General features: G+C 38.9%; 1 long non-coding RNA gene across 1 annotated transcript; it reads left to right on the forward strand.

Moving 5' to 3' along the window:
- The first annotated feature begins 6,040 nt into the window (after positions 1-6,040).
- On the forward strand, positions 6,041-17,912 carry LOC142182709 (uncharacterized). Its single transcript, XR_012711682.1, has 2 exons — positions 6,041-6,644; positions 17,278-17,912. It is a non-coding gene; the product is annotated as an uncharacterized LOC142182709 (long non-coding RNA).
- Positions 17,913-19,162: the final 1,250 nt, after the last annotated feature.

Below are 19,162 nucleotides of genomic sequence, written 5' to 3' on the forward strand. Positions count from 1 at the left end.
GTGGAGCAAGAAAAGGTTGTTAAATATCTCGAGCAAGAGGAAATGGCTCGGAAGATGAAAAGCCTAGAACAAAGCCTGAAAAACATGCAAGGTCTGAGTGGCCAAAAGAGTGTCTCATACTTTGACTTCTGTATGTTTCCCCATGTCCACTTGCCAGCTGGCTTCAAGATGCCAAAATTTGAAAAGTACGACGGTCACGGAGACGCAATCGCTCATCTGAAACGATATTGTAACCAGCTGAGGGGTGCTGGTGGAAAAGAGGAGCTGCTAATGGCCTATTTTGGGGGAACCCTCACTAGAATCGCTTTTGAGTGGTATACGAATCAAGAATTTATCCATTGGCATGTGTGGGATGATATGGCTTGAGATTTTGTCCGCCAGTTCCAATATAATATGGACATCGCTCCCGATAGAAACTCTTTGTCCAATTTGAAAAAGAAAACCGCGAAAAGCTTCCGTGAATATGCTGTCAAATGGCGTGAGCAAGTTGCCAGGGTAAAGCCTCCAATGGACGAAATTGAAATGGTCACGATCTTTCTACATGCCTAAGAGGTGGACTACTTCCAAAACATGATGTCCCCTATGGGTAAGCCGTTCGCTGAGGCTATCAAAATTGGGGAAATGGTAGAAAGTGGGCTAAAAACGGGTCGAATCCTGAGTCATGCTGCTTTTAAATCCATATCACCATATGTTCAAAATGGTTCAGAGGGTTTGATAAATGGAAACGGGAGAGAAGAAGGAGCCAATGATGGTTTCCAGCTCGAGGGGGCCCGTAGGTCATTCAACCAATCATATATGCTTCCTGAGGTCTCTCAACACTATTATCCCCTTCAAGATGCTGCTTATGCATGTCGTGGCACCGCCTCCTATGCGGTGATGAACGCGCAACCTTACTCGCGGCCACAACATTATCCACAAAACCGAGCTCCACCTCCCAGAAATGCCCATCATTACCAAGCTCCATATAATCCCCAACCAAATGCTCCCCAGTACAGTCCCCGCCCAAGAAAGCCTTTCAGAAAGAATCGGTTTACCCCTATTGGTGAATCGTATTCAAGCATGTTCCAAAAGCTAATCAGGCTAGATCTATTGCAGTCAGTGGCCCCGAACCGGCCGAACCCCGAGTCCCCCTCGCACCGAGCTGATGTTATATGCGAATACCACTCTGGAGCAGTGGGACAGAGTACAAAGGACTGTTGAACCCTCAAAAGGGCAGTTGAAGATTTGATTGAAGCCGAAAGAATTATTTTTCAGGATGAAGAAGCTCTTGATGTGATGAACAATCTGTTGCCTGCCCACAACATCGGGCCAATCGTCGGAATGATTTGTGAAGATGAGCAATTTGATACAGCACTGAAAGCCATAGTAGCCATTGCCGACACAGAAGAAAAGCCGAAAGACGGTCGCCAAGCCTGAAAGTTCCCCATCAGACGAGAGTCTCGGTAGCTAGTCTTGCTATCCTTTCTGCGTCCGGATAATCTCAGGGTGTGATCCGGATATTTTACTTTATTGTCTTACTTTCCGATGTAAACCCTTCTATCTTCAAAATTTGAAAAAAAAAATCAAAATGTCAAAAAAGCAAAAAATGTAATAAAATTAATATTTCATTGTCCAGGAATGTTTCTTTTCTTAATCTTGTCATTTTTCTTATTCTCTTTTCAAGTTCTGTTAAATGCAGATTTTAATAACATGACATGCTTGCGGAATTCATGCCCAGCTCCTGAAAGCTGTCAGACCTTGAAATAATGAATCAAGAACTATATCACAATGAAGATAAGTTTAAGGAAATAAAACAAAGAGTTGGAATAGCTGAAGAAAATTTGATTCCAAATTGGAAAGGTTCATACATTGCAACAAGAGTATTGCCAAAAGAGTGCGTGTTACTTGGGACACATCGAAGGAAATATCCCTGAAACAACCATCAATGCAAATGCAGTCAAAAGGTACTATGTTGGATCCTCTATATAGAATTAATGTTCTCCGATTGGGATGAAGAAGACTTTCTTTCTCACTATCCAAACACTATCAACCCTTTGCAAACCCTTCGAGCCAATTACTTTTCTTTGATTACCCTCTTTAGAACCTGAAAGTGTTATTGAAAAAAAAATGAAATGAAAAAAAAATGAAAAAGGAGAAGAAAAAGAAAGATACAAAAAAGGGAAGAAAATACAAAGAAAATGAAATGAAAAAAAAACGAAAAAAGAGAAAAAAGGAAAGGAAAAAGAAACAGAAAACAAACAAAACAGAAGAAAAGAAAAAGAAATGAAAAAAAGAGTTCCCTGAACTACGTTCGACTTGATTCCGAAAGGATACGTAGACAGCCTCTCTCTAGGGTTCAGTCACACTAAAATAAAAATCCAAATTTCCCCAAAAGTGAAACTGGGGCAGATGTTATAATGGTTCAGCGATTGTTTTGCCTGAAAGGTTCCAAAGTTGTAATTCAACCTAAATTCGTTTTACCCCAAATACTATTCAAGTCCTTCTGATCAATCGGTAAGAATGTTCAAGGATCGGAGAATGCAACTACTTGGATTTGATACAATCAAATGAGAGAAATAAAATGAGAGAGTCTTATTGGTGAAATCCCACACGGGCACCGTAAGGTGATTGAAAATGAGAGAGTCTTGTTAGTGAAAACTCGCAAAGAGCACTATAAGGCGATGGTGAGAAGAGAAATGAGAGAGGTCATCTCGTGAAAACCCGAAGGGCGTCCCTGATCGAAAAGAGGATCCTCACAGCCATCGGCATCAGAGTCCTGGCAAGGTTCTCGATTTTGAGGCAAAAGTTGTGATGAATTTATGAGAGTCGGACGGTTTACACAGATCAGGCATCCGGTCTAAAAGGCATGTCATGTTAATTAAAGTCCCCATGTACTCCAGATAAGTCCTTCTCTCCTTTCCCCGACAGGGATACCTCTTGTCTAAATTCATTTATCAATTCCTTTGTTTGTTTTTCCTTTGAATGCCTTTTGGTCTAACTCTATTTCGAAACTGAGACAAAGAAGGGATGGCAAGACTGATTTACATGGTTCTCATTTGACACGAGCTAATGTGCAATAAGGCACCCAGCCTCGTCAGGGGCATCAAGTTGACTTCGACCGGCCATGGTGGCTGATGTTTTGAAATTGAAAACTCTTGGAAATTAAAAAGGTTGAGTCCCACGTGGCTAACCATCTCGGCAAAGATTTGAAAAGGCCAAAGTACCCTAAATGCTTTGAAGTTGAAGTTGGAAGAAAGAAGCCAGAAAAGAAAGGCCTACGAAGGCGAAATAAAGTTGGAAAATGTTAAGTCCCATGCGACTAGCCGTTGCAGCAAGTTTGAGGAGCCAAAAGTTCCCCAATGCTCCGAAGTTAGAAAAAAAAAGAAAAAAAGAGAAAAAAAAGGAAGGAAAAAGAAATAAAAAAAGAGAAAAGAAAAACAACAAGTCAGAAGGGAAGGACCTATAGAGGCAAAATAAAGTCGAAAAGGTGGAGTCCCATTGAACAATCGTCATGGCAAAGTCTGGAAAAGCCAAAGTTTCTCTAAAGTCATAAATACAACCGGTATTCAGGAAACAACTGGTTGTAGATGAAAGGGGCCGAGATCAAGTGATTGAAATAATCAAGGCCATAAAACCAACCACCGTTTTCAAACTGACAAATTGTTCTTTGTTTGAAAAACAGGAAACAGGTGTAATTCAAAACAACCTTGCAAGAAGTAGGCACAACCAAAAAGAAACTGCACAAGGGCTAGAAACAACTTTGCAGCAACAATCCAAAAAGGAAAGTCCCCTCCAAAATTCTTTCCCCCATTTACTCATTCTATGAAATAAAAAAAATATAATACAAAAAAGAAAGAAGAAGAAGAAGAAGAAAGAAGAAGAAAAATTCAAAATTATGGTAGCTTAAGGTCCCCAATCCCTAGTTACGTTTTTCCAACATAGAGTCCCATTCTCTAGTCGCTGCCAGCATAACCTGGTAGTCTTTTCCAGTATAGGGTCCTACTCCCCAGGTGATCCCCGACATAACCCATGGACTTTTTCCGGCATAACCTGATGACCTCCCCGACATAACCCGAGGACCTTTCCAGCATAACCCGTTGACTTTTCCGGCATAACCCGTGGACCTCCGCGGCATAACCCGAGGACTTTTTTCTGGCATAACCCGATGACTTTCTCCGGCATAACCCGTGGACCTCCCCAACATAACCCAAAGACCTTTTTCCAGCATAACCCGATGACCCTCCCCAGCATAACCCGATGACCTTTTCCGGCATAACCCAATGACTTCCCGGCATAACCCGTGGACCTCCCCGGCATAACCCGAGGACCTTTTCCGGCATAACCCGATGACCTTCTCGGCATAACCCGTGGACCTCCCCGGCATAACCCGAGGATCTTTTCTGGCATAACCAGATGACTTTTCCAGCATAACCCGTGGACCTCCCCGGCATAACCCGAGTACCTTTTCCGGCATAACCCGTGGACCTCCCAGGTATAAGCCGAGGACCTTTTCCGTCATAACCCGATGACCCTCCCCGGCATAACCCGAGGACCTTTTACGGTATAACCCGATGACTTCCCGGCATAGCCCGTGGACCTTTTTTGGCATAACTCGATGACTTTCCCCGCATAACCCATGGACCTCCCCGGCATAACCCGAAGACCCTTTTCGGCATAACCCGGTCATTTTTCCAGCATAACCTGGTATTTTTCCCAACTTAAGGCCTCCGATTTGATTTCATTTTAGATATAGGTTCTCCACTCTCTAATCTCTTTTTCTCATGGATACACAATCCTGATTTTATTGCTTTCAATAAAAAGTAGTTTAGATCTTTGTTACAATAACTCACGGAATTTTCCTAGTGAAAACTAGGGCAAAAAGTTTCGTTCGTTTGTTTGTTTTGGTGTCTGAGAAGTTTTTTATCTTGAGGCACAAGTTTCGAGGCGACCAAAAGAAGAAGTCTCGATTCAAATAAAAGAAAGAAAAACAAGAAAAGAAGTGAGTTCTAAGTGTAGAAGCAGAGAAAAGATGCGGACTGCTCAAGATATGATTGAAGTCACAAGCTTTGCATGTCCCGCCTTGATCCGAAAAGCTGAAGAAGAATGAATCAGCGGTTGCAGCAGACGAGCATCAAGATTCAGATCAGAGTCTGTAGGAAGAACCAGACAATACTCAAGATAAATCTTTAGAAGGTTTATAGATAGGAATCTTGTAACTCATAGTTGATATGCTTAGCTAGTTTAGTTTTTCATTTTTTATTTTGGTGTGATAAGGAGCTCAGCAAGCAGAAACAGCAACAACAATAGTGAAATCACAGCTATTCGGTAGTCTCAGCTACCAAAATTTTCAGAACTATACAGACCTGATTCCTTTATAGCCAAGGATATGTAAGGAACCTCTGAAGCAAGGTTCTGTCAAACATTTTAAAAATGCTTCCAAATGGAGTTTAAAACGGGCAAAAATTGCTCGTAATTGCTCACTTTATCTTTGCCCGAAAACTCTTCATGTTTCTGAGCAAAGAAGGGCAGCTCTGAGCACCTAATTTTTTCCCTACATGAAAATAACTCCTAAAAAATAGACCAAAATAATTTTTAATGGATTTTCGAAGTTTTCTTTATTTAGTTGCATTTCATGCATTTTTAATATTTTAAAATCATAGAAAAATCATAAAAAATTATCATGTTTTAATTTCATGTCATCTTAGATTTAATTTGCATTTAGGAATTTAATTTCATAATTTAGTTGCATTCATTAAACAAAAATCACAAAAAATTACTACAATAGTCATGTCCACATTTTAACTTTTATTTTAAATTAATTAGTGTTAAATTAGTAAAAATAAGTAAGATTAACTTTACAAAATAATTTAAGGTAGATCCTAATTTATGGTTTTATTTAGCTTATTTAATTAATTCAATTAGATTTTTTAAAATCATAGAAAAAAGAACAAAAGAGAAAAAGAAAGTCGTCTTATTTTTGAATTGGGCCAAGACTCAAGAGGCCCAAAACAAGTTAAATTCCTCCCAAAACCCCTCCCCTTTTACTAAAAACCTAGACCTAAAGAACCTAAAAATCGAACAATCAGATTTTAGACCTAATAGAGATCCCCTCCCATAGACAAAAAGAACGCGCATCTGAGACCTAGAAAATCAGAAGACCCTTCACCTAGAGAGCATGAGAGCCGTTTCTAGCTCTCCTTCTTCACAAGAGTGAGAGACCTAGCTGCTAGAACACGAAAACAATGAGACCAACATCAGATTACCCTCTCCTCCAAAAAAGAAACGCAGCAGCGGCACAAGGGAGGGCAGAAAATGGAAAAATCAGCAGCAACTCACAAACCTCTCTCTCCATAGAAGAGCTGGCCGTTGTCCCTTCTTTTTCTCCGTCTTCTTCACTCTCATATATCGCCTTCACCCACACACACTCATATACACCTATACAGGTCTGGAAAAAGAGAGGACCATTTTAAATTTCAAAATCAAATCTGAAAAAAAGAGCTTCGAAAAACAAAAGAAAAATGGAGATTTCAATGAAGGCTCGTTGTTTTTCTGCCGATTAGAGTTGCTGGATGTTGTTGAAAGTTGCTGTTTTCATGTTGCTGGATCTCCTCTCATATTTCAGAAGCTTGTTTGTGGTTTTTCTTCAGTTAATTTTGGCTGCTTAGGTATGTACACATTTGCCCGAAATCTTCCTTTGAATATGAAATGAAAAAATCGAATTACCCGTTGTTTTATGTCTAATTTCTCATGTGTTTGAAAGATTCCAGAATATTTGCAATTAAAAGATTTTCTATTCGTAGTTGTTGAAGTAGATTTATGTTCAAATGGGTATTTTAAGTTATATGCTTGTTCGCTTCTTTTGCCTTCATGGTTTACTGTGAGAGTTTGGTCCATAATTTGATGAAGGCATTCGATTTTTGATCTGTCAGTGATTATTGATTTTGTAAGTTATTCAAAAATTGATCCCATTTTATTTTTTCTCATGATTATGTAAGCCATTTGTTTATAATTCATTACTTTTGTAATTCCTTGCTACGAATCAATTAGAATCTGAACAGGTGTAGATAGGTGAAATTCTAGTTAAGCTGCATTGAACTCGATCTAATTATCGTGTCATCAGCTTAAATGAGATAGATAAACATGCCCCACAAGTGATTTTGAGAGATTCAAAGTTGAAATCTTTGCCACTGTAAAGGCAACCTTTACACAATGTGCTCAATGTGTTTTGCTCTCTGACATTAGAGTTTAGTTCTACTAGCCTGTGGTTCTTCCCAAAGATTATGCTCATTTGATCTTGAAAGGAAAAAGCTATATAGATTGTGGATCATATATGTACTGTAGCGTTTGCTTGATTTGCGATGTATGAGATCCAAAAGCTACTAATCTGTGAGTTTTTCTTCGTTGCTCTTTCGAATGCATTATCTGCTAGTTCCAAATCTTAGGAACCGGCTTACCCAAAGATTTCTGAAAATTAGGAAAACAATCATAAATATAGTAGCTTGATTTGGGCATGTAATTAGATCATCACAATTACGGGCACGACTCCCATGACGTAGTTGTGATACCTAATTTCAAATTAGTTTTAAACATGAACATCCGTAGTTTGCTTTAGTTGAGTCAAATTTTTTAAAATAAATTGAGGTGTGTCATTCACGACAATGTCCATAACCCATGGCCCTCACATTAATACTAACTAGTGTAAAAAAAAAATACTTTCAACAATTGTAGCTTGCTTTAGGCGCGAAATTAAATCATCATGACTATGGGTATGGTTCCCGTGACATAGTTACGATATCTAATTCCCAAAATCGGGTGTGCATTTTATTCGATCCGATCATAACAACTTTGAAAAATAATAAAATAAACATGTCGCGAATCGCGAGTGCATTTCATGTAGCGTGGTTTGCGGTGTGTTCCAAAACGACAAGTGTACGACAATCGTAACTTGTTCAAGAAATAATTCCATAAATCCTAAAAAGCTGTTTAAAATAATTAAAAGCGGTTTAAAAAGTTAAAAATGTACAATAGGTTTAAAATATGTAATAAATCAGATAATAAGCCAATATTAATAGTTTAAGCGACCGTGCTAGAACCACGGAATCCGGGAATGCCTAACACCTTCTCCCGGGTTAACAGAATTTCTTATTTAGAATTTCTGGTTCGCAGGCTTTTAAAGTAAAGTCAAAATTTCCTCAATTTGGGATTTTAAAATAAACCGGTGACTTGGGACACCAAATAAACTATTCCAAGTGGCGACTCTGAAATAAATAAAATAATCCCATTTCGATTAATGTCATTAAATTGGAAAGACTCCCTTATATACCCCATCGGGAGGTAAAGAGGAGGTGTGACAGTAACACTTCTAAACTTGGTACTGGGGTATGAACCCCTGAATATACGTGATATGTGTTTGCTGTTGAGGTGATGTACATGCTAGGTGATGATCCTTCACCAATTTCTCATTCTACTACTTATAGGTGATTCTACAATCCCAAATTTATGTAACTAACAACATTTCTCATCACCCAAATATTTACAACAATCATAAGTCAACAACCCAAAACCATAGTATAGTTCATATGGTTCTCTTCATCAAATGCATTTTCTATTCTCCCAAAACTCATCACTTAATAGTTATAAATGACTAGGGAGTAGAAGCATTACCTTTTTGAAGTTCAATCCTCTTGAATTCGAGTTCTAGGGTTTCTTTACTCAATCATGGTGTCTCGATCGAATATCTAATAATTTGAAGGATTTACCCAAGTTAATAAGGTGTTGGAGATTTGAAATTAACTTAGAATCATCATTAGAACTTACCTTGGATGATGGAGGACCTTGGGTAAATTGGATACTTGGGAGCTGTCCTTTCTAGAGTAAGTTTTCGTTTAGGGGTGTGGGGTACGATGTAGGGAAATAAGTGTACACATCCCAAAACTTGAGAAGGAAATAAAAGTAGCTCATTGGCGCGGGACACCATTAGAGGCGCCAAAACAACATGCCCTTGCATTGTTAGGGGCGCTAAGGTTAAAGCCATGGACAGTGCCTTATACCTTCTAAGGCTGTGAGTTTTCATGGCCTTACACTGTCTAAGGCTATGAGTTTTCATGGACTTACACTGTCTAAGGCTGTAAGAAGGACCTCCCATAAACTTGGTCGATTCTATCAAATTTCATGCACCTCACTCTCGGTCTTGATTCTAAAATAATTGTTTCCACCCATACTCATCCTAATAGGACTTCACATATCTAAAAGGTCACATTAATACTCATTTAACACATCCAGAACTAATCCGAATTTATGGAGTGTTACACAATATTAATACTAATACTCCTACTGTTGAGTCAGTTTCTGTAGTGAGGGAGTTTCCAGATGTGTTCCCAGCATACCGAGGCATGCCACCCGACATGGATATTGATTTTGGTATTGATTTGGTGCCGGGCACTCAACCCATCTTTATTCTATTGTATCACATGGCACCAGTAGTGTCATGATCCAAAATCTAACTAGTCGTGATGGCGCTTAACTCAACCCTCTAATTAAGCGAATTAACAACTATTCAATTTAATGAGATTTATTGAGATAAGCAAATTATAAAACAACTCAACCTTTATACATTTTCCAAGGACTGGTAGAACAAATCATGAGCTTCTATGATTTTGAATTTACAAAGTTGGTATAAAATAAAATAATTCGTCTGTTTTAAAATATACATTAACATATTTTAAATACTAAAGCTACCAAGATCAAGAGTCAGCTATGACCGGAAAACGTAGGTGCATCTTCAAATCCAATTCCCGCCATACATAATAGCATTAGCATCCAACATTTGCACGCAAGGTGCAGAAGTATAGTATGAGTACAATCGACCTCATGTGCTCAATAAGTAATAAACCTAACCTTAGGTTGAAAGTGGTGACGAGCTTGGACAAGGGTCAGAGTCCAACGCCAATAGCCATGAACAATTCATAACAATACAACTAAAGCGGTACAAGTAATAACTCAAAGATATAATACTCAGCTCCTTCACAGTTCCGAAAAAATAGGTATGCTTTTCAAGTATAACAATAAAACCCAAATGTTTTACCGATATCACCAAAATATGAGGAAGTTTGTAAAACTGTGATTTTGTCCCCAAATCTTTCAACAAGTAAATATTTCATTATCAGATGACATGAGGAAAGTACATCTCTATGCCTACATGTTAATGTGTATGAGAAGTCATGAAATCTCTATGATTGTATGTCAAGTGTGCATGTCGAATGCAATGCAACACAGTAATAAAACCATATGCATACTCTCATAGTATCAATTCACCCAGTCCTCATAGTCACTTGGCACTCACTCTCGGTACTAGCACTCGCACTCAGTAGGTACCTGCACTCACTGGGGATATGCAGTCTTCGGAGGAGCAGATCCAGCCCAAGCGCTATAATAAGCCAATCATGGCATGAATCAATAATACATGTTGGAGTGTGAAGCCCGATCCTATCATGAATCAATAATACCTGCTTCGGCGTGCAGCTCGATCCCATCAATATCCTCACAATCAGGCCCTCGACCTCATACAGTCAGCAATCTCTCCAGTTTCTCAGGCTCACAACATCATGAAAATCAGCCCAAAAATGATGTGATGTATCAATAAATGGTAACAAAGACTGAGATATGATATGCAAATGAATGCATATGACTGAGTATGTAATTGCAATGTAAGAAAATAATTCAACAACATAAATGACCTCAGTGGGTCACAATAGGATAAGCATAGAGCATAAATATGGTTTCTAACATAGATCACAACTCAATTACTCTAGCACGTACAGATATCATAGATGCAAATAAGATTAGTTAACTACACAGTAACATAGAAATAATCGAGTCACAATTTACACGGTGCACACCTACACGCCCGTCACCTAGCATGTGCGCCATCTCAACACCAAACACATATCACATATATTCAGAGGTTCATACCCTCAACACCAAGTTTAGAAGTGTTACTTATCTCGAACAAACAAAATCCAACACCAAGTAAGCGAAACGATGCTCCAAAAATGCATCCCACGCGTATCGACCTCTGGACGGCTCAAAACTAGCCAAAAGCAACTGAAGAACATCAAATAATGCCAAAGGAAAGAATTCCAAATGATAAAGGTAGAATATTTAATTAAAAGCCCAAAGTCAACAAAAACATCAAATCCGGGCCCGCACCTTGTAACTTGGTAAAAATCTCAAAATCTGGCAACCAATTCAATTACGAGTCCAACCACACTAGTTTCACTCAAATCTGACCGAATCAACGTTCAAAGCTCAAAAATTTACTTTATGAAACTTTAGACCAAACCCCCCAATTTCTGTCTTGAAATCCTCGATCAAATGCCAAAAACAAATATAAATTCATGAAATAAAATAAAAAAACGAGTACAGAAACATTTACCCCAATATGTATGGTAAAAATCGCTTTAAAAGTCATCTCAATCCGAGCTCCATAGCTCCAAATATGAAAAAATGGCTAAAACCCCCGAAATAGAGTACATTATAAGCACTAGGCGAATCAATGATTCGCTATCGCGAAAATACCATCACGATCGCGAAGAAGAAAAAGCACTGTTCCTGAAAATGCACTACGCGATCGCATTATCAGATTCGCGAATGCGATACACAAGACTGACAAAGCCACGCGTACGTGAAAACAACCTCGCAAATGTGAAAAGATAACCAGTATTCTGCCTAGTTCAGCCCCAAACACTACGCGAACGCGTAGAAGCAGACACAAACGCGATGTAGGCCATCCTAACTCTACGCAAACACGGCCATACAATCGTGACCGCGATGAAGAAAATGCCCCGCTCCAGATTTCCTCTACGCCATTGCATGCCAATCTTCGCAGTCACAAAGGACAGTTGAGGCACCAGATACCAGCAGCAACCAACAATGAAAACATGAAGAAAATTGGCCCATAATCAATTCGAAACATGCCCAAGCCCCTCGGAACCCCGTCCGAACATTCCAAAAAGTCCCATAAAATAACACGAACCTACTCGAGACCTCAAATCATACATAACAACATCGAAACGACGAATCGTATCTCAAATCAAACTTAATAACTTTTGAGCCTTCAACTTCTAAAACTCTAACCCAACATATCAAATCAACTCGGAATGAACTCAAATTTTGCACACAAGTCCTTAATGACATAACGAAGCTATTTTCATTCATGGAACCATAATTTGAATCCGATATCCTCAAAGTAAACTCTCAGTAAAACTTATGAATTTTTCAAACCTTAAAATTTCCAACTTTTGCCGATTAGTGTCGAAGCCTTCTAGAAATAGCCAAATGCAAATTTGGGCATACGATCGAGTCCAAAATAACCATCCGAAACTAAGGGAACCATCAAAACTCCAATCGGAGGTCAAATACTAAAAAGTCAAACTTGGTCAACTCTTCCAACTCTAAAGCTTCAATCACGAAATTCATTCTTCCAAATCAATTGCGAAACACCTGAAAACCAAAACCGGCGATACACACAAGTTAATATACATCATACGGAGCTGCTCATGCCTTCAAACCACCGAGCAAAGTACAAATGCTCAAAACGACTGACTGGGTCGTTATATTCTCCCCCAATTAAACATACGTTCGTCCTCAAACTTTCCAAGAGTTATTCCCAAGCCGTCAAATCATCGTGTAACCTTACCACGCATATACGCGGGGGTGATCCCACAACACCCCAGTCCCTGTAAGCCTGAAAACACATCATAACTGAATATCATTACTTAACCTTAGTCAGTAAGCCTTAGAACCCAATTTCCAACATCCGGAATTCCTTACAAGACCCAAATCTCGCATCTACACACTGTGTAAGTCTTACAAGCTGTATCAAGTCATATCCATAACCCAAGATGTAATTGTATGATATACCACATAGCTCAAATGCTCACAACAATAACTTTTGACCATAGTAGCTGCTCAAAACATACCCGGTACTGGTAACAAACCTCATATGAAACAAAAGCACCCTCTAAAACCTTCGTACACTACCGATGATTAAAGAAACACGTATAAACTCATAACAACTCATCAGATCAACAAGTCACAGAGCTCTCTCGCATAACTAGAATCATTGCCCAAATTGTAAGCTGACTTCCGATATTATCATCCCAACATACCATAAACAAATTCGATAGAAATCACTACAGGCCCAAGGAATCCATCTCATCAAATACAAGCTACTCTGCTGACACGCCACACCAATATTACCTATAATCACAAATTGTGCAATCTGTGCACCGTTAAGCAAAAATTCAAATGCACCCAAAAATACCACCACAATGCAATGCCAAGGACCTATCACACTGTAGAACCAAAACACATGAATTTATCACAAAGGATCATATCCTATCATAACCAGTTGCAATACGTGACCCATCTAAACACCGATCCATACGAAACACCTCGAGCCCCCAATGCTCAAAATTAACAACCATAAGCAATTCGACACTAAGTACACAAGTGCACGACCATAACCATGGAGAAGCAAAGAACACAATATACCACTGTCCATAAAGACCATAACCAATGCGCAATCCACTATTCAACACCCTAATAACTATCTCGCTCAAATTCCGCTACAAGACCCAAACAGAATCGCATCATTCGTTCACATAACCAACAAATTATAACCTCTCATTACATAGAAAAGTAACACATAGATCATATTCGAACACTAACAAGTTCAACTCTAACTGAATGCCACACCCCTCAACACGAATAGTTCTGAGTCAAAAAATCTAACCTGGTGTAGAATACACATCCTCATTGGGCCTACCAATGGGTTCCAAAATCAACTCCGGTCATCCCAAATAAATAAATAGTCCTCCAAAAGTCCACAATGATCTAACCCTAACACATACTACCATCTAGCCAACTTTGGCCACATCTTCACAATCCGCAACCCCAAAATAATCTGCTTCTGAGGAATATAAAACACACGAATCAGCATAGTCGATCTCAACTGCTCCACTCGAATGACTAACACATCTCTCAACATAATCATCCCCACGAGAAATATTTCTAAAATTCTTCCATGCCACATAGAAAAAAATGAACATCAACAGTTGATCAACTAGGCAAGTACCGCAATAGCAATAAAGCATCTGTAAGTCAAAACACAATGCGCCTTCTGAAATGCGTGCCCTTCTTAAGCAATATCAAATGGTGCCAACATGTGCAATCATCTGTGCTGCATAACCTCATGACTTTCCTTTTGAAACTGAATCATGACCTTGCACATGAATATCTCAATCCCACATAACGCATTGCATCTATCATGCCATTATATGCAAAGTACATGAATCTCATAATCAACTCTTAGTCACCAATAGAATACAAACCTGATCTGTCAGAAACCTGCCACTTGATCCCATACAAGAGAAAATCCCAATACGTAATATGCTCCTCACGCTGGTAGGAAATATCCGTCTCAAACCGTAGTAGAAACCATCGAGAACTCTCCGATATCCATTTGCACATAACCAAATCATCAGAACTGAATCTCTCTAACTTTACCAAGCCACGTAGATCGCAAAAATCTAAGAGTATTGCCCCAAAATACCTATAGAGACTCACCACATTATAAGTACCCAAAGAACGGATCATATCCATTACCGTGCTAATCCAACCCACTACCAAGTTGCCCTACCTCTCTGAGTTCCTTTCAAATTAACCTTAAGTTTACACTACTCCCTGCCAGAACACCACGATCCTTATCCAAAACTCACTACAAGATGTCCTTAGATAAAACCACATTGCCCTAAGGCCCATAAGCCCCCGTATTTCTTGTTAAACATCCCAAAAGTACCACAACCGAGACACCTACTCTGAAGAGATCTTATGTGAACCTAATACTATTTCCTTTACCTTTCTGATACTAAAATGTAGAATCCATAGTGATACACAAATACCGCGAGTCCCGATACCATCCGACACAAATCTCGGATTCTGACCATATACAAATCCGAATAAGTTCTCAATTGCTATACATAAATCTTGCATCTATTAGAACCTTCTCGAGAGTTGTCCACTTTACTCAAATCTCAATTGCACCGCCCAAACGGACCAAACAAACTGTGCCTCATTAACACGACAATACCTAAATAAGTCACCCCGCTTAACAGAACAGAACAAATTCCTACTCCATACGCACTACATCTTCCAGAATAACAACTCAATCATTCCATGATTCCTATATACCCATAAAGTGTAACATAACCTATATCTAGAAATTCCTTTACTCAAGTCATCCTCGATCTCAACCTCAGCAAGTCATAACTGATTCAAAAGTTTGCCTCAAACTGAAACCAATACATCATGTAACCATGCAATCAAACCGTCGACAGTAGACTCCCCCACTTGGCTCAAAGCCATAGATCAAAATGCTCAATAACTCACAATGCTCATACTCTATAACTGCCATAATACCGTAGTGAGATTCAACTAAATCCTTCATAAACTCTTATAGGATAAACCATATAGTACCTCAAATAATCTGCTAAGTTCTCATTTATCCTCATGATGGTCAGGTCAACTATTACAACTGATCCTAACTCAAATCGCACAAATATAACCCACTGGTAGAAACGAAAGCTTTCACACAGCATCATAAGGATCACACATACGTAGATTAGCCTACAGGTTATAACCCACATGCTTAGCCTCGAACTGACATCTCCCTATACCTTTTCACAACCATAACTACTACACAATCACTTAATCTTCCTGAGTCTGAACTCATCAATAAGACATCTAAATCTAATTCGTTACACAATTAAACAACATGAAAGATCCTTCAGTACACTCATAACTCAAGACTATACGTAACATCAAGACAGAAATCAATCACCCAATGGTCCTTTCTACATCTCAAGGTAACTCTTCTCATCACATTCAAACTATTTAAAAATATCCTACCGTCACATCATACTCATCATATAGCCATCCAACCACTTATCAAGCCAGAAATCCCACTCATAGGGACACTATCGGATATGTAAGTCAAAAAGCATATACTCACACAGCTGAAATTACTGAGCCTAAGCTGCAGTCTAAACCTGGCCTCAAGTACTCCAAACTGGCACATCACCAAACACTAGAAACACATCTCGTACCTCATCCATAGAATCACAAGCTGTAAATGCACAACTGATACCAAGCGCTCACGTACACATATGAGTAAGTGGAAGGAATTCAAAGAGTTATGCTTCAAGCTGAATCAATGCCACACGATAAAGAAAGAAAGATGGGAAGTTTATCCTGAATGCCCTGTAGCCTCTCAAAAATAGGTATGAACGTCATCATACCGATCCGCAAGAATCTACTAGACACTTGCTCATGACTCGTAGAACCTATAAACCTAGAGCTCTGATACCAACTTATCACAATCCAAAATCCAACTAGTTGTGATGACGCCTAACCCAGCCCGCTAGGTAAGCCAATTAACAACTATCCAATTTAATGAGATTTATTGAGACAAGTAACTAATAAAATAGATGAATCTTTATACATTTTCCAAGAACTAGAAGTACAAATCATGAGCTTCTATGATTTAGAATTTGCAAAGCTGGTATGAAATAAAATACATCGTATGTTCAAATTTTACATGAAAATATTTTAAATACTAAAGCTACCAAGACCAAGAGGCAGCTATGACTGAAACGCAAGAAAATCTTCAAATCTAGCTCCCGCATACACAACAACATCAACATCCAATATCTACACGCAAGATGCAGAAGTGTAGTACGTGTACAACCGACCCCATATACTCAATAAGTATCAAACCTAACCGATAGCTCGGAACAACTCATAACAATATAACTAAAGCAATACAAGTAATAAATCAAAGATATAATACTCAGCTCGTTCACAGTTCCGAAAAATAGGCATGCTTTTCAAGTTTAACAGTAAAACCCAAATCTTTTACCGATATCATCAAAATATGAGTATGTTTGTAAAATTGTGATTTTTTCCCAATATCTTTCAACAAGAAAGTGTTTCATTATTAGATGGCATAAGGAAAGTACATCTCCATGCCTACATGTCAATGTGTATGAGAAGTCATGAATGACGTGATACCGTACAACTTGAGAAAAATGCATCTCTATGTCTGTATGTCAAGTGTCCATTGATGGTAGGCTCTAATTACGAATTTTAGTCTCTAATTGCACTCTAATTCAGCACTTTCTTTGTGTTGAGCTTTAACTGGTAGCGTTTTGCACTTATTGTGTGTTTTATGCTTTGTAGGAGTCATTTCGAGCAATGTAGGTGTTGTGGAGATGTTTCAAGCTATTTGGAGATTTGAAGTCTAAGTAATGCCCACTGGATTAAGCCAGGATCGTGTTCGGGGGTCGAGGACCATGTCTGGAAGTTAAAACGCAAGATTTGAGCTATATTTAGATATTTGCACTAGTGAGACACAAGGTGCAAGGCATAGTGCGACACAACAGTGTATTTTTTCTACTTGTTGAATTGTTGTGCTTTCTGAAGATCTCCACTAGCACGTGGGATGGCGCGTCGCTCCATGCGACGTGCTTGTGTATTTCTTCCAGAGTTTACGTCTAGGCCCGATCCTACTTGGTATAAATACATGGAAAGATGTTATTTTCTGGGATTTTGACACATCTTAACCCTAAGGAGGCTAAGGAGGAGTTATAGAAGAAAAAGCACAAGGAACTCATCATTCGGTCCCCACTCAAGGCACGAGTTTTGATCGTTTTATGTTTTTCTGTACTTTAAACATATTTGTGATGAATTGTTCCATGTGTATGGAGTAATTACCTTTAGGGTTTGATGGATTTGGTGTATTGATATTTGTTTGTGGATTATAACTCTAGTTTTATGTATTAAAGAGTCTTTGTATAATTTAATTGTTGCATCTATATTCACTTGTTTATGTATTCGAGAGAGGCAAAACTTGTAATATCTTTGCATTATTGTTGGTGGAGTTCATTAATTCTTCTTAGTAATCAAAAGAGGCTATATGAATCATTAATTAAACCTAGTTAGGAGGATAATCGAGAGAGGTTCTCCTAAAGACCAATCCACTACACATTCTTGCATATATTCACCAAGATTAAATTGGTTAATCTTGCGAGGTTGAGACTTAAGCGAGAGAGGAGTTTCTACTAAATGTTTGAACTATTAATTGAGTGAATTCGAGAGTCTCACTTGAACATTTGAAGTGAATTATTTAGAGTTCGATCCCAAACAATTAGGGGTTCATGCCTCAGCACCAAGCAACCGAAGAACATCAAATAATGCCAAAGGAAAAAATTTCAAACGATAAAGGTTCAATATTTATTTAAAAGCCCAAAGTCTCCAAAAACATCAAATCCGGGCCCGCACCTCGTAACTCGGTAAAAATCACAAAATCCGGCAACCAATTCAATTATGAACATCAGCAGTTGATCAACTAGGCGAGTACCTCAATACCATTAAAGCATCTGTAAGTCAAACACAGTGCGCCTTCTAAAATGCGCACCCTTCTTAAGCAATACCAAATGGTGCCAACATGTGCAAATCGTCTGTGCTGCATAAACTCATGACTTTCCTTTGAAACTGAATCGTGACCTTGCACATGAAAATCTCAATCTCACACAACGCACTGCATCTATCATGCCATTATATGAAAAGTACGTGAATCTCATAATCAACTCTGACTCACCAACAGAATACAAACCTGATCAGTCAGAAACCTGCCACTTGATCCCATCTAAGAGAAAATCACAATACACAACATGCTCCTCACGCAGGTAGGAAATATCCGTCTCAAACCGTGGTTAAAACCATCGAGAACTCTCCGAAATCAATTTGCACATAACCAAATCATCAGAACTGCATCTCTCTAACACTACCAAGCCACGCAGGTCGCAAAAACCTAAGAGTATTGCCCTAAAACACTTATAGAGACTCACCACATTACAAGTACCCAAAGATTGAATGATATCCATTACCGTGCTGATCCAACCCACTACCAAGTTGTCCTACCTCTCCGAGTTCCTTCCGAATTAACCTCAAGTTGACACTACTCCCTGCCAGAACACCACGATCCTTACCCAAAACTCACCACAAGAGATCCTTACATAAAAACCACATTGCCTTAAGGCCCATAAGCCGCCGTATTTCCTAT

The sequence above is a fragment of the Nicotiana tabacum genome, chromosome 7, assembly GCF_000715075.1.
Source record: "Nicotiana tabacum cultivar K326 chromosome 7, ASM71507v2, whole genome shotgun sequence".
Taxonomy (NCBI): Eukaryota; Viridiplantae; Streptophyta; class Magnoliopsida; order Solanales; family Solanaceae; genus Nicotiana; species Nicotiana tabacum.